Below are 15,730 nucleotides of genomic sequence, written 5' to 3' on the forward strand. Positions count from 1 at the left end.
CTTCATTGCTGCAAGGTGCACTGCTTCCTCACGTTTGTCATCCTGTCTTCCAAGACGTGATAATGCACATGGGGAAGCACAATTCATGTGGCTTGAGAGAATTCACATGGCTTGCTCAGAATCATTTCAACATCAACTCTAGCTATCCTTGTAGACACATCCGTAGGGTATATTTACTCCACTAAGTTAAACACTCCCAGGGCCTCTTCTCTGCCCCTAAGGCCATAACCAGCAACTTCCTCTTACTCTCCGAAATAGTATGGCCTCATCCAGAGCTTTTACTGGGAATAGTTCTTCTTCCATACCAACACTGAAACCTAGCTCAGGAGTTGTGTGAAAGAATACTGGTCCAAACAAATTTCACAGTGCCTAAAACAACTATAATCATTGTTCTCAGAGATAACCAACACACAGTATTTTAGCTTCAGCATTCAAGCTGCCACTATGAGGGCCGGATTCTCCGATTTCTCTAAATTTTAGTCTGTAGTTCTTATATAGCAGTTCTGTTGCTGCAATGCCTCAAGGTGTATGCCAAATAGATATTTACTCAAATCAACATATTAATTTCCAAGTCCCCAGGGCAGCATTTCCTTATAAGAAAAAGGCTGAGAGACAGCCCCAATAATTAGAGTAAGTGACAGGGCTGCATCAGATCAGGGAACAGAACTATTTAATTTAGTGCCTTTATCTCACTTGTTCAAGGAAGCGCTCTGGGGATAAAATGAGTGCATCTCCTTTCCCAGTCAGCAGAATACATGCCCTGTGTGATGCTCTACACCTAGTCCTGGAGTCAGATTAGCTCTTCTCCCTCAAAAGTAGGGCAACCATACAAGATGGGCATCAGGAAAAGCAAACTACAAACAAAACCAGAATATAACACAAAACATTAAACCCCACTTTCCACACTGTTACACCAGTGCATTAGGACATTTCTGTGAGGCTGAGCTATTAGCGAGCCAGAGAAATACAATCAAAGTGCAGTCAAGACTCTACTGGCTCCTCTGAATATTCAATTATTCCGTCAGAACAGCCATCCTAGAGCATACCTTTCATATTACCAATTCAGGATCAGGGAAGGTCTGCAATTAGTGCAGATCACTTGTTGAAACAACTCCTTCCTCTCGTCTTCCATCAGCAATCTCAAAATAACTTGAGTTCGTTCAAGCTCAAGATATTGAAGGGATTGAATGCTTTGATGGTGACTGGCTAATAATAAACAAAGCACAATGTCTGAAACATCTGGCACTGACCACTGTCAGAGAGAAGATACTGGGTTAGGCATGGGCATGATCAGGGATGACATGATGTTCTTCAAGGAGCAAGAGGAAGTGGCTGTAGAGAATTAATGCTCTTTTTTTTTTTTCCTCTTCAAGTGTGCCAAATTTGCACTACAATCACCGGTAGTTCTTCTGAAGGTGTTGGCATTTCATTACCCATGAAATGGGTAATGAACCCATGGTTCAGTAACCCAAAATCTGAATTGTTTTCAGCATCCTTGCTGAATTTTCAGTAACGAGTCTCTAGTGACCTTTTGTACCGCTACACGTGGTACCAGGGAGGAAACTACTGGGATGCTCTTTACCGAATGAAATGCACAAACATGTAGCCAATGGTGTTTGAGGACTTCAATGGCACTTGTATACCAAGGTAAGAAGCACTTCATAAGTACAGAAGAAATAGCTTACAGAGCTCAATTGAGTCTTTCCTGGCAAGCACAGAAAAATCTGTCTTGGATTGCTGCAAGAAATTGTTTTAGTTTAGTAAAATGATACAGCAGATCACTGATCAGCTATTCATAGACCACAGAATATGACAGTCAAGAAACTGAGATGATAAAGGTATTATCAAGGTATTATCAAATGATTTTATCACTCCTCATTGAGTATATTTCTCTGCATTATTATCTGGGATATAAGCTACAGCCTTAAAAGTGTCCACTCCAAACAAAGATAAGGCAGGCTGTTTTTAAAGATGGCCAAAGACATTTGCCACTTCTTTCTTCACCCTCAAATTCTGGGATGTGAAATCACCATTGTCAGATCCAGGACCTGAAGGCAAGCAACTATTTGAGGAAAACATCCCAGCTGTATTGCTACAGTCAAATCCACTCTATTTTGTCATGGTTCATCTTGGAGTGGAAGTGACATAAATTCTCATTATTTTATCAGGAAATTTTTTGGTAATTCACTTATCAGTCTGTCTAGGGAAGACAAGGTTAGAGCAGGTGGTAATTTGAGCTTTTCTTTAAAAATATATATTTCTTTTGAAAGCATGGTAAAAGCATAAGAGAAATCTAAAGCATTAAGCCCATCAAACCTTTTCCAAATGCTACACATTTTGAAAATTTTGGAAAACAAAAACAATCTCAAAATCTTTCAGGTTTAGCACTTCTCTTTTTTTAAGGATTGTGTTGAGGACATGGAATCTTTGCTGGTGGGCATCCATACTCCCAAATTAAATCAACATATAGCAGTCAAGTGCTAAACATCTCCTCGATTCAAAAGACCAATATCACTACCAAAGCAGGGATTTACACTCTGAAGACAGAATAAACAACCAAAAGGAGTGCATCACAAAAACAATATATCGTTTTTTCCCTCTAACAAGAACAAAATGTTCCTTTCAAACACCACTTGCAATTTATTTTTCCAAAGTCCAGAGTTTGACTCCTACCAGTCATCAGCAATTACTCTCCACTACTCGCCAAACGCAACACTTAATGCTGACTGTAACTCTATCCCACCCAGCAATGTCAGTTCCCAAGAGCCATTTTCGCCATTGCCTCTCCAGGGAACTGTTGCTCAGTTCTCATCCAACAGCCAGTTCTAACCCTTAACACATATGCAGACTAGAGAAAAGTAACAGTTTCATATTGAGTATCATCATTTTACAGGTACTGTAAATCTAAACATCATCCTTTACTTACTCACATAGAGCTACAACCCTACCTTTTTGAAACCAAAGCAACTGATGGAGTGGTTCACAAAAGCACAGATGATATAGAATCATAGAACCATAGAATCATTAAGGTTGGAAAAGACCTCTAAGATCATCAAGTCCAACTGTCAACCCAACACCACCATACCCACTACACCATGTCCCTAAGCGCCTCATCTACACGTCTTTTAAATACCTCCAGGGATGGTGACTCCACCACTTCCCTGGGCAGCCTGTTCCAAGGCCTGACCACTATTTCAGTAAAGAAATTTCTCCTAATGTCCAATCTAAACCTCTCTTGGCGCAACTTGAGGCCATTTCCTCTCGTCCTATCACTTGTTACTTGGGAGAAGAGACCAACACCCACCTCACTACAACCTCCTTTCAGGTAGTTGTAGAGCGCGATGAGGTCTCCCCTCAGCCTCCTCTTCTCCAGACTAAACAACCCCAGTTCCCTCAGCCGCTCCTCATAAGACTTGTGCTCCAGGCCCTTCACCAGCTTCATTGCCCTTCTCTGGACACGCTCCAGCACCTCCATGTCCTTCTTCTAGCGAGGGGCCCAAAACTGAACACAGGATTCGAGGTGCGGCCTCACCAGTGCCGAGTACAGGGGCACGATCACCTCCCTGCTCCTGCTGGCCACACTATTCCTGATACAGGCCAGGATGCCGTTGGCCTTCTTGGCCACCTGGGCACACTGCCGGCTCATGTTCAGCCGGCTGTCAACCAGCACCCCCAGGTCCTTTTCCTCCGGGCAGCTTTCCAGCCACTCTTCCCCAAGCCTGTAGCGTTGCCTGGGGTTGTTGTGGCCGAAGTGCAGGACCCGGCACTTGGCCTTGTTGAACCTCATACAGTTGGCCTCGGCCCATCGATCCAGCCTGTCCAGGTCCCTCTGCAGAGCCTTCCTACCCTCCAGCAGATCAACACTCCCGCCCAGCTTGGTGTCACCTGCAAACTTACTGAGGGAGCACTCGATCCCCTCGTCCAGATCGTTGATAAAGATATTGAACAAGGCCCCAGTACTGAGCCCTGGGGAACACCGCTCGTGACCGGCCGCCAACTGGATTTAACTCCGTTCACCACAACTCTCTGGGCTCGGCCGTCCAGCCAGTTTTTTACCCAGCGAAGAGTGCACCTGTCTGAGCCGTGAGCCGCCAGCTTCTCTAGGAGAATGCTGTGGGAGACAGTGTCAAAGGCCTTACTGAAGTCCAGGTAGACCACATCCACAGCCTTCCCCTCATCCACCAGGCGGGTCACCTGGTCATAGAAGGAGATCAGGTTGGTCAAGCAGGACCTGCCTTCCATGAACCCGTGCTGGCTGGGCCTGATCCCCTGGTTGTCCCGGACATGGCTCGTGAGCACCCTCAAAACAAACTGTTCCATAATCTTCCCCGGCACCGAGGTCAGGTTGACCAGCCTGTAGTTCCCCAGATCCTCCCTCCGGCCCTTCTTATAGATGGGCATCACATTGGCAAGCCTCCAGTCGTCCGGGACCTCCCCAGTTAACCAGGACTGCTGGTAAATGATGGAGAGCGGCTCGGCAAGCTCCTCCGCCAGCTCCCTCAGTACCCTCGGGTGGATCCCATCCAGCCCCATAGACTTGTGAGCGTCCAGGTGGCGTAGCAGGTCATTAACTTCTTCCTCTTGGATTATGGGGGGTTTATCCTGCTCGCCCTCCCTGTCTTCCAGCTCAGGGGGCTGAGTACCCTGAGGATAACTGCTCTGACTATTGAAGACTGAGGCAAAGAAGGCGTTAAGTACCTCAGCCTTATCCTCGTCCTTGGTGGCAATGTTCCCCCCCCACATCCAATAAAGGATGGAGATTCTCCTTGGCTCTCGTTTTGTCATTAATATACTTGTAAAAATATTTTTTGTTGTTTCTCATGACAGTGGCCAGGTTGAGTTCTAGCTGGGCTTTTGCCTTTCTAATTTCTACTCTGCACGACCTAACGAGATCCCTGTACTCTTCCTGAGTTGCCTGCCCCTTCTTCCAAAGGTGATAAACTCTCCTTTTTTTCCTGAGTCCCAGCCAGAGCTCCCCATTCAGCCAGGCCAGTATATGAGCTTCCATCCCATCCAGATGTAGGATAGAAGTAGAGTATAAAAACACTCATTCATATATCCTATTTATCCTGTTTAAAAGCGGTAAGCCCTCTTCTCCTGCTTCCACCAAGTACAGTTCTAGTTTTGCTTGACAAGGCACATAGCAACACACCAGCTTGCCAGTCTTCAGAAGAGAAATTTCATCTTTCACCAGCTGTATGCATATAATAGAGAAAAATCAACATAATGAAAATCAACATCATACTTAGAAATAAGCGACTTCCCATTATCTGAAACACATGAAGTCAGTGCAATTAACTGTGTTAGTGAATAAAACATTGCCCTGTTCCTGGTTGACACAGATTCTTTTATTTTTAATCCTCTTATTTTCCAAATCTGTATTGTTTTTTCAGAATCTGCTGTTATTTTCTTCTAGTTTCCTCAGCTTCCTTGCAGATGTTTTTGAGACTCTGAATGTGAAACAGAACTTTCTTAATCAGCTACTTTTCTGGAGCTCAGACTACCCCTATACCACACTGTTTTTCAGATAGGCTGTGACTGGAGAATTTCAGCTTATTCTTTATACGCAGAACACCGATGCTCATAACATCTCACAGAAACGGTGCTAAGCCAGTGGCATAGAATAACACGAGGACAGGCAAACAGGGCTGAAATGTGACCCCAGGCAAGGCTTGAAGCCAGAGCAAGTAACTCAATGAATGCATTTCATACCGGGCATTACTGATAATCCTGCGGTTGCAGTAGTAAAAGCAGCTCTCTCAAATCACAGAGCAGCCTAGTATGGACAAGTAGGGTTTGTTTTGCTTTGTTACTAATACTGGAGATCAAAACTTGCTGTTACAAACCTTCTACAGAGAGATTTGCTTTCACTTCAGCTACTCCCCAACCCTTTCACCTTTCAGATACCATACAGCACTGGAAAAACTTGAACATCTTGTAAGCATACTTGGGAAAATATTTTTATTTTAAGTCAACAGTTCCTTGCCCACTATCTGATCTTCTGTACCACAGTTGCAGCTCCAAACAGTGTCCAGTGTTAACTTAGAAAAACGGCTTTGAAACGAGAGTGAATTTAGAACTGCAGCTGAGTGCCAGCATTTCAAGGCTAAACAAGGTAACATTTTGTAAATGCTGAACAGTATTTCATAGGTCTCCTGGGTTTGTGTAAGAATGGAAGGTAGTGGAAATTAGATTGGTGAAGGCTAGGGGCGACAGGAATAAAAACATGGTGGTTTTCAACTCTGCAGGCTTGACTCTAACTCAGATACTAGTGAGGATTATTGCTAATAATATTGCTACCAGGTCTTACAGTTGGACCTGATGATCTTACAGTTGGACTCGATGCTCTTAAAGGTCTTTTCCAACCTAAATGATTCTATGATTCTATGATTCTATAATTATTCCCTTAAACTTCCTAACTGTAAACCTCTGTAGAACTTAATAAAACACTACAGCCCTTCCACAAACTATTGGAATAACTCTGGAGAATATAATAAGCAACTCCAACTGCAAGTATTTTGGGTCTAGCACTTTAAAGAATTGCTTTAAAAATTCAATACAAAAAATCTTGTTTGCTATTTGAACATCATCTTAGATGATTTTCTTTTAATGTCCCATAAGTCTATGGTTTCTTGAGAACTTACTCTTTTCTAAAACAAGTTTTTAAAGCCCTTATGGCTATGGAGATATTTTTTTTCTGATCTTTTACATTTTGAAAAGGCAAGTGAACAGACTTTAAAATGTATCTTTTTTTTTTAAGCTTATCTTTCTAGAATCAGGGAAATTTAGCCTGGAAGGGCCTGCTGCAGGTCACCTAGTCCAAACTGCTGCTTGGAGTAGGGCCAATATCAAAGTGAGATCAAGCTGCGCAGCACTTTGTTCAGCCCTGAGCAAGGACTGCCAAGGACAGGGATTCCCCAGCCTCTGAAGAACCTGTGCCAGCGCTTCACCACCCTTCTGATTAAAATTTTTTTCAAATAAGTGCTCAGAATTTCCCCTGTCACAACTCGTGTCTGTTGCCTCTTGTCTTTTCATTTTGCACCTCTGAGAGGAGCCTAGCTTTCGTTTATGTGTAACCATTTCTAGGAAGCAGAAGGAAGCATCTGGATAACCCCTCAGCCTTCTCTTCTCCAGCCTCCCCTCCTATGCCATGCGCTTCAGCCCCAAACCATCCTACTGGCCCTCCACTGGACTCCCTCCAGTTTGTCAGTGTTTCTCTTATCATCTTGTACCAGTATCATGACCTGTAATTCAAGGGGTTGACAATCTAATTCCTCTGGATTTAAGGAATTTTTTTAAAACTCTTGTTTCACTAGCTGTATGGTTGCAGGCAGCCACGACGTTGAAGGAAATTTGACAGTACAGAGAATTTGGCTGGAAGGAGCTGCGCCAGGACTTTACCAACTTGCAACCCTCTCTCCAGCCGTTTATTCCTGCTCCCCTGTTTCAGATCGAAGCCTCTTCCATTGGTCTGTGTGCATGTGTGTATGGGGGTCTCAGTGACAGCAACCACAGGTCAGAGGGTCCGAGTGTGTGTCCTGCCAGCAGTCGGAGCAAGAGAGAGTGTGCACCTTGTGTGGGTAAGTATCTCGGTGTGTGATCACCAACAAATATCAAGCTGGACTAGCTGGCATGTAGAATAAAAGCTTGCGGAGCCAGGTAGGAAAGCGGCCACAAGTCCGGGCCAGATACTGGAGAGACCAGACAGCCTGTGTGTTGGCTACAGAAGAAACCAGGAGGTCCAGTCCAGGCCAGTATGGGAAGACTGGAGGTCAGTGAGTCAACTGAGAGACCCGTCTGTACACACATGTCTGCGTGTGAGGTGACTGGCGATGAGAGGACCCATGAGCCAGCTATCGCACGACTGTCTAAGGGCAGTTACTGGGGGATCCACATTGTATGTATGCATGCATATTTTCTACTAACAGGCTTTCATCCTGATCAACCAGAGAGGGGATCAGGATGAGGCCACTGGTGCTGCTTGTGTTTGCATGAATGCTGAGTGTTTCTGCCTGTGCTGATGTGCGTGGCCAGACACACGCACGTCTCTCTATCGGGAATAGATGCTCAGCATCACTACTGCCTGGACCTGGGAACACAGGGCTGTCGCTGCCTTGCCTCTACCAGGCTACCAGATTTGGCAACTCCTAACACTTCCCACTAAAAATTCCTTGTGTGTGTGTATGTGTGTGTATACATATAGTATATTTATATGCAGACATCCACACACACATACGTTAAAAAAAAAAACAAACAACTTTGCAGAATATTTTACCTAGTTTAAATTGCAGGAGAAGCCTGAACGCCACTAGAACTGTGGAGTTCATTTTTTGCAGCGCTAAATTTCTTAGAACACTTTATTAAAATAGTGTTACAGCATTATAAATATTAATACCTTATATAATTAATATGTTAATGTTACAGCTTTATAAATATTAATGTCTTTCTTACTTTAATTGTAAAAAGTATAACTTAGCATGCATTAGTATGTATTATGTGTCAATTATATAAAGTATATTGCACATAGCACAATCATATTTATAAAATATATCTTATAGCATAACCTAAAGATAATTACCAGGTCGCCTTGGGAAGCCTTATGGAGTTTGTTCAGTACTCAGAGAATGAGAGCTACAATTTTGAAAGAGATTTAGCGTATACTTCTTACAGCCCAAAAAGGTCAATTCCACGCACTATAGACAAGCTAGGCACTATTTCATTCTAGAGGTACAGCTGCAGTAAGTGTTAAGGTCATCACTTTATAGCTGAAGGAACTACATGGGTGATACTTGCTGAGCAGCTTCAATTGGTTTCTTTCTCCTTGGCTCTCAACCAAGTCCTTTCCCAAACACAGTCACCACACAAATAAATCACAGCACCGCTCACTGTGGCCTTGCTATTGCATTCTAAGTAGTGATAAAGAGCTCACACCACCAGGGGTCATGTAGCTCTTCTAAATTAAGTTATAACAGGTTTATTTTATTGAAAGGACAGTTTTCTCGAGATGGCTTATATATATGAGATTTTCAACAGCAAAACTACAGTGATATAATTAGGCTGCCATACTGATACCCATATAATTTTCCATAGTAAACGTAGTCAGATGGGGACACACTTGCATAACTACCAATGCACCTTTGCTGGTAAACTTCCTCACGTAGACAAGTTTCACTGGTGTTCATTTTGACTTCCAGTTCCACAATACAGTCCTTTCTGTGACAGCCCCTTCCTGTGACAATTCTTGTGGAAAACAAATTTGGCCTCGGAAATCAACACCATTGCAAATCTAACATGCAAATGGAAACACCCTAGCTAAGAAAAAACAATCCCAAAGTTTGGTGTCTTCCAGCAACCATAGGCAGCCCTGCCTGCAGCGGAGTTTAGGAGCTCAAACAGGATCTGTCCCCACACTCAGCCTGCTCCCAGGGCATGCTGATGCTCAACCTTTCCTACAAGCGTCACTGGGTCTTATGGCAAGAGACTGACAGCCCTTCTGCACCTTCTGGCCTAGTCAGTCATTGCTGAAATCAAACTTGTGCCGTTTCTCAAGGGCCAGGGACCAACTTATTCATGTGTTGCTAAAGCGATTAACCAACGCAATATTCTTAGGTAACAGGGAAAGGAGTCAGGAGCTGGATCCACACACCTCCCTCAGGACATGCTCTGAGCTCCCTGAACGTCTCACTGCCCACTCAAGAGGCCAAGAATATTTTATGGTGATCAACATCTCAGTCCACCTCCACCTAACCCATGATATAGAATAGCATAGCATAGCATAGCACAGCACAGCACAGCATAGAATTTGCATTTCCATGGCTTGTGCGGTCAATCTGCAAACAATCACTGTCACCCTTTCTTCACGCCCAAGGGAGAAGGACCCTATAAGTCCCTGCAAGGCACCGCTTTATCTCCATCAAATCCCTTCTTGGGCCCTCCTTAGCCATATCACCCACAGAGAAGTCAATGCTGGTTAGCACAGTGCCCGACAGCAGTCTTTTGGTGCACCTTCATGCCCAATGAATGCACCTTTTGTTTTTTCCTCTAGTATTTTGAAAGCACGGGGTTTACCAGTTCACCACATGCCAAAGAAAATTCAGTCCCAAATCTTCTCTGGAAATAGGAAATATTCGGCATCAGTCACGAAAGCAGCTGCTGTATATCAGGTCTCTGGTAAGGTCTGTGACAGCTCCTTTGTGTCCCCACGCGGCGTGACAGTGAGAGACAGAGCATCAACCCAGGAAGGTTGGGGACTGTCCAATTTGACCAAAACAGACTTCCAGCATTGCAAACACAGGGGGAAGGGTTTGTTTCTATATTAGAAACATTCAGCAAGGGAAATATAAATCAGCCTTGCTATAACCATGCGCCTCTGCAGAGCTACAGCAGAAGTGCCTAAAAGCAGCTTGGCCTTTGCCCACAGCTTTACTGGGAGTGACAGGGAAGTAGCCTGTTACCACTCAAATTAAAAGAAAGCTTTTGCACTGCATAGCACACTGAGACAGAGAAAACAGTTATTTGACCACACAAGTGACAGACAAGACTTTATGCGCACTGACCAATTCTTTAAGCAAATCAAGAACTAAGCCATGACAATCTGACAAGGGCTAAGAAACACCAACACTAAATAAACAGGTTTCTGCCCATTTGGGAGGACTTATTCTGACAAGACTATGAGTACAGAGAGATGGCAGCTTTGTTTAGACTAGGGCAAATGGCAGGAGTGCAGGCAAAAGTGCATAACCCTACGGGAGCTGCTGCTAAAGTCATCGCAAGCAGATGTGTGCGCTTTGCACACAGTGCCAGAAGTCAGCTCTGGGGCTCTCAGAGTGACCTACACATCCCTGAAAAAAAGTAGATTTCAACTGGCAGGTCAAAATGTTGAACAATTCCTGTGATCCCAGAGAGCAAATCTGAAATCCTATTACCTTGCATGAAATAATACAGTGTGACTTTCATGTGCAAATACCATCTTGGCACTGAAGAATTCTCCTACTGGAAAGCACTTCCAATCAGGTTGTAGTCTTTCTCACTGATTTTAACAAGCACTTCAATGCTCCAATGGTCATTTTTATTAGAAACCTTTTTGTATTGCAAACTGTGAAATTCAAGGCCTCCCTCATTTGACGTTGTGTAATAACGGTAGGGGATAGGCAATTTTCATGCTCAGGTAGGTCAAATCATTCTGGATTGCTTTGCCACCTAGCAATTTTTCCACTGAAGAAGCAGGAAATTTTTTGGGACAAGGACAAATTGCTGTCTGTGTTGGGAAGGGCAGCTACTGCTCACAGACATACGGTGTGAGCTCTGCTGAGGCACTGTGGAGAATCCACACTTGTGGTTCCCCTCCGGATTATAGACCTTGTGCTTAATTCTCCCAGAACTCACCTCCCAAGAAAATTCAAAAATTAGGCAAAAGCTTGCTTCCAACACCGAGATTTTAACATCTCCCTTTTCCTTCTGCTTTAAAGTCCATATTTTATTTATTTATTCTTATTTGGGGTAGATTTGACAGATTTAATGAAAGCAACATCTCTGGAACAAACCTGCATCCTTTTCCCCTGCAATAAGAACTATGGTGCTGCCCTCTGCATGACCTTCGCCTGTGAAATGCATATTTCTCTCTGCTTTGGCCAGGCCTTGGCAGCTTTATGAACCCCAAGAGAGGAACGGAAATGAGGAGAGACTGAGACAAGATAGGAAAGGCTAAACAGTGAAGGGAAGAAGCAGAGTAGGGGAAAAAGAAGGAAATTAAAAAGGGAAAACAAAAGGAGACATGGGGTAGAGTAGACATATAAAAAAAACTCTCTTTCTCATTTGTTAATTAGAAGTGTGGTCCCAGGAGCTTATCGTGCCAGCAAGAATTCAGCTGGAAGCATCGCAGTGGCTGGGTCACTTGAGCAAAGGTAGGCAAACTGGAGAAACAGAAAGAGAGCAGCCTTAAAATACTAAAAAGGAGGAAAAAGAAAGATATTGAGCAAGAATATCCATTTGTAAGCGACCTCTCTTTATGTTGCCACATGGTTGAGCTCAAAATTATACCTGCTTGCAGAACGGACTGTGTTACCCAGAGATAAAAGTTATCCAGGAGAAAAGGGAGCTCAGACTGGCTGCAAAAAGAGAAAAAGATGAGAAGATAAAAAAGTAGGTTTGCATGAATCTCCCCTAATTTCTGATACGTCCTGTCTCTGGTGACTTGGCTACAAACTTCAAATATTGCCTTAACAGAACGTGCAGTGTGTTGCATATGCAACAACCAGGCAAAACTGCCAGATCAGCAGCTTCTGTTCAAGCCATTGACTTCAGCCAAGAGGGAATTTATTATTCACCAGTAACTGGACAACTTAAAGCAACGATAAATGTTGTCAGGGTAGCAGGAACGATGACTTCACAGGTAAACTGTGTTTGTTATTGATATAAGCAATACTAACAAGAGACAGGCACCCTGAGCATTGCCAGGTCGAGCTGTCAGGCTGCCCAACCAGCTAGAAGCTAACTGACCTCAACTTCCCACATGCTCCTCCTGGAAAAGGCATTGCAGGAATGGGCAGGAAATTAGCACTTGGGAGTAAAAGCAAGATGGTCTCTGCACCCTGGGCCGAAGATCAAGCACTAATGCAGGACCTTCCTTTCTGCCTGCTAAACAAGCTATACTTTCCTGGTGAAAAACCTTGTGTCTCTCAAAATATCTCACCGATTTAATTGTAGTTTTATTTTTCCTGAAGAATCATGTCACTCGATCATAGAACTTGGGTATTCTTGTTGGGGCTTTAAAAATTACTGGCTAAATTAGTTTATCCTGGTTTAGGCTTCATTATCAAGACCTATTAGATCCCTGTGCTCAGATTTTTTGGTTTTTTGCATTGGTGGGAAGGTAGCTTTGTTTCCTAGCTAGGCAAAGCCATAGCATGGAAGAAAACTTTGGCTTAGAAGACTGCCTCTTAGAGCCCACCACGCATGGGGTTTAGCTACCATTTGAACTCTCTCCATACAGTCAGTAAAAAGAAGAAAGCACTGTCAGATGTGAAACATTTTATTCTAAAGTAGCTGTCTAACTGAGAACAGGAGTAGAGGTCAGACAAATCATGTCTGAAACTGGTTTACCCCTCTCTGCTGACTGTAAAGGGAGCCCCATCTAACTAGCTCAAACATATTTTCATTATAGGCATCAAAAGAAAGATGAGCTGAACTGCTCATGGTGTATCGTAGCATTGACCAATGGCTTCATGACCTTCTTCTGATAAGGGTTTCCCAAGGTGGAGCTCACCTTGGGTCAGAAAGGTCAGTACAGTGGCAACTCACTGCCCTGATCCCTCGGGGGTCCCACAGATGAATGAGGGTTTACGTTACAGCGACGCAGTGGTTGCTAGTGCTAGAACATGGTCTTTGGAGAGACTCTGGTGTTCTTCAGCTTCTGCTATTCCTGAAGTCTTGCTGCCACCGTAACTTTTGTCTTTAGTATCTAACCTTAAAGTGATTCCTACGTAAAACAAAAGAAAGACTGCATTTATGTAGTTAGTATAGAGGTTTAACCATACTCGTTTAGCTTCTCAGGACCATCCACAGACAGCTTCTACCTCTTGCCTGCTGCCATCAAGAAAGGTCAGCTCTGGCCGCCAGCTGCAGGGCCAGAGAAAAGTTCCCAGCACACTTCATCTGGCACCACCCCTGCACCTCAGTTTCCCAAATATCAGCTGAAGATGGTCCCATTTCTATATCCATGGGCAGGCCAGGAAAAAATAAGGACCTGTGAATGGGAAGTAACATGAGCCACAGAAAGACTGGGGATAAAAAGAGGTATAAATGCATACTGATTTTTAACCAGGAGAACTCAGTAGCACTTCAGGACACGACAAAGGGGATGAAAGGCTGCTTAGCCTGGAATATAAGTTAATAATAATAATGAAGACATCTGACTAACAGAGAAAAGACAGAACAGCCCCTTTCTACCACATCGCCACAATCATCTCTATAAAGGCAATAAGTGAAAACACAAAAGGTATTTTTCCACAGGGTCCCTTTTCTGCTCCACCTCTCACTGAGGCCATTCCCCATATTTGCAGCTTCTTTCAAGGACAGAAATAATATTTGGCTTCCTTGGCAACGAAGAACAAAGAGACAATAGAAATCCGACAGTGGAATTTATTAAGCCGCATACTACACTAACCCCTTGTATAGGGACAGCAATCAGGCAGAGCAGAATGGCCCCAGCGCAACAGCAGTTAGAAAAGCTTTTTGGCTAAAAGCTATTTGTGCTGCTTTGACACAGAGCAGTTGTTTTGACTAATAGGCTAGAGAAGGGGATTTCTTTTGCAGAGTAACACTTTGAAGGGCTCTTTGCCTCACAGCTGTAACAGCAACTACATCCACAGCACACGTTTTCCTCCTACTATTGTATTACATACCAAAACACACCACAGGCCAAAAACAGTTTCAGGGTTGGCTGCTGCTAAACTCGGTGAGAATTGTGCTCATATATGGACAGCATTACAGCTAAAGGCTGTGATTAAACTACAAGACCTAGGAGCATTTCCCAGTCCCTGGATCCGAGTGCACATCCCAGCTGTATCCCAAACCCTTACTGGAACCAGACACACCATCCCTCCCCAGAAAAGGTGATTTTTTTTTTTTTTTTTTTTTTAATCTTCAGACAGCTTAGGTTGATGAATATCCCCTCCTACATTATCCTGGTTTGAGAGAGGACAGGGAACTGCACCAGTTATTCTACTGTTGAATCTAATGTTATGCTTTTCTATTACATTAAGGAACACTTCTGAACCTGTGTATGTCATCTGCATATTTTGCAGATGATACAGAACTGGAAGGAGCAGTTGATAGACCAGATGGTTGTTCCATCATTGAGAGGGACCTCGACAACTTGGAGAAATGAGCAAACAGGAATCTCATTAATTTTAACTACAGGGAAATGCCAAGTCCTGCTCATGGGGAGGAGTATCCCCATGTATCGTTACAGGCTGGGGACCAACAGGCTGGAAAGCAGCTTTGTAGAAAAGGACCAGGGGGTCCTGGTGGACACCAAGTTGACCACGAGCCGTAATATGCCCTCACAGCAAAGGCAGCCATTGGTAGGAGTATCACCAGCACTGGCGAAACCTATCTGGAGTGTTGTGTCCAGTTCTGGATTCCCCAGTATGAGAGACATAGACATACTGGTGCAAATCCAGCAAAGGGCCACAAAGAAGATCAAGGCACTGGAGTATCTGTCATAAGAGGAGAGGCTGAGAGAGCTGGGACCGATTAGCCTGGAGAAGAGAAGGTTCAGGGGGATCTTGTCAATGAGTATAAATAACTGATGGGGGTGGAGTAAAGAAGACAAACCCAGACTTTTCTCGATGATATCCCATGAAGGGACAAGAGGCAATGGGCACAAACTGAAATACAGGAAATTCCATTTAAACATATATGTATAACTGTGAGGGTGGTCAAATGGGTTACCCAGAGAGCTTGTGGAATCTCCAACCTTGCAAATATTCAAAATCCAACTAGACACGGCCCTGAGCAACCTGCTGTAGGTGACCCTGCTCTAAGCAGATAGGTTGGACTAGACGATCTCAAGAATCATAGAATCATAGAATATCTCAAGTTGGAAGGGACCCATAAGGATCATAGAGTCCAACTCCCAGCTCCTTGCAGGACTACCTAAAACTAAATCATATGACTAAGAATGTTGTCCAGACACTCCTTGAACTCTGACAGGCTTGGTGCCATGACC

The 15,730-nt window shown here is 43.9% G+C and overlaps 1 protein-coding gene across 1 annotated transcript in view; it reads right to left on the reverse strand.

Moving 5' to 3' along the window:
- The window catches only part of LOC142080087 (protein eva-1 homolog C-like), a 219,143-nt gene that overhangs the window by 155,594 nt on the left and 47,819 nt on the right, over positions 1–15,730 (reverse strand). The gene's annotated exons all lie outside the window — the stretch shown is intronic.

This window comes from Calonectris borealis, chromosome 3, assembly GCF_964195595.1.
Source record: "Calonectris borealis chromosome 3, bCalBor7.hap1.2, whole genome shotgun sequence".
NCBI lineage: Eukaryota > Metazoa > Chordata > Aves > Procellariiformes > Procellariidae > Calonectris > Calonectris borealis.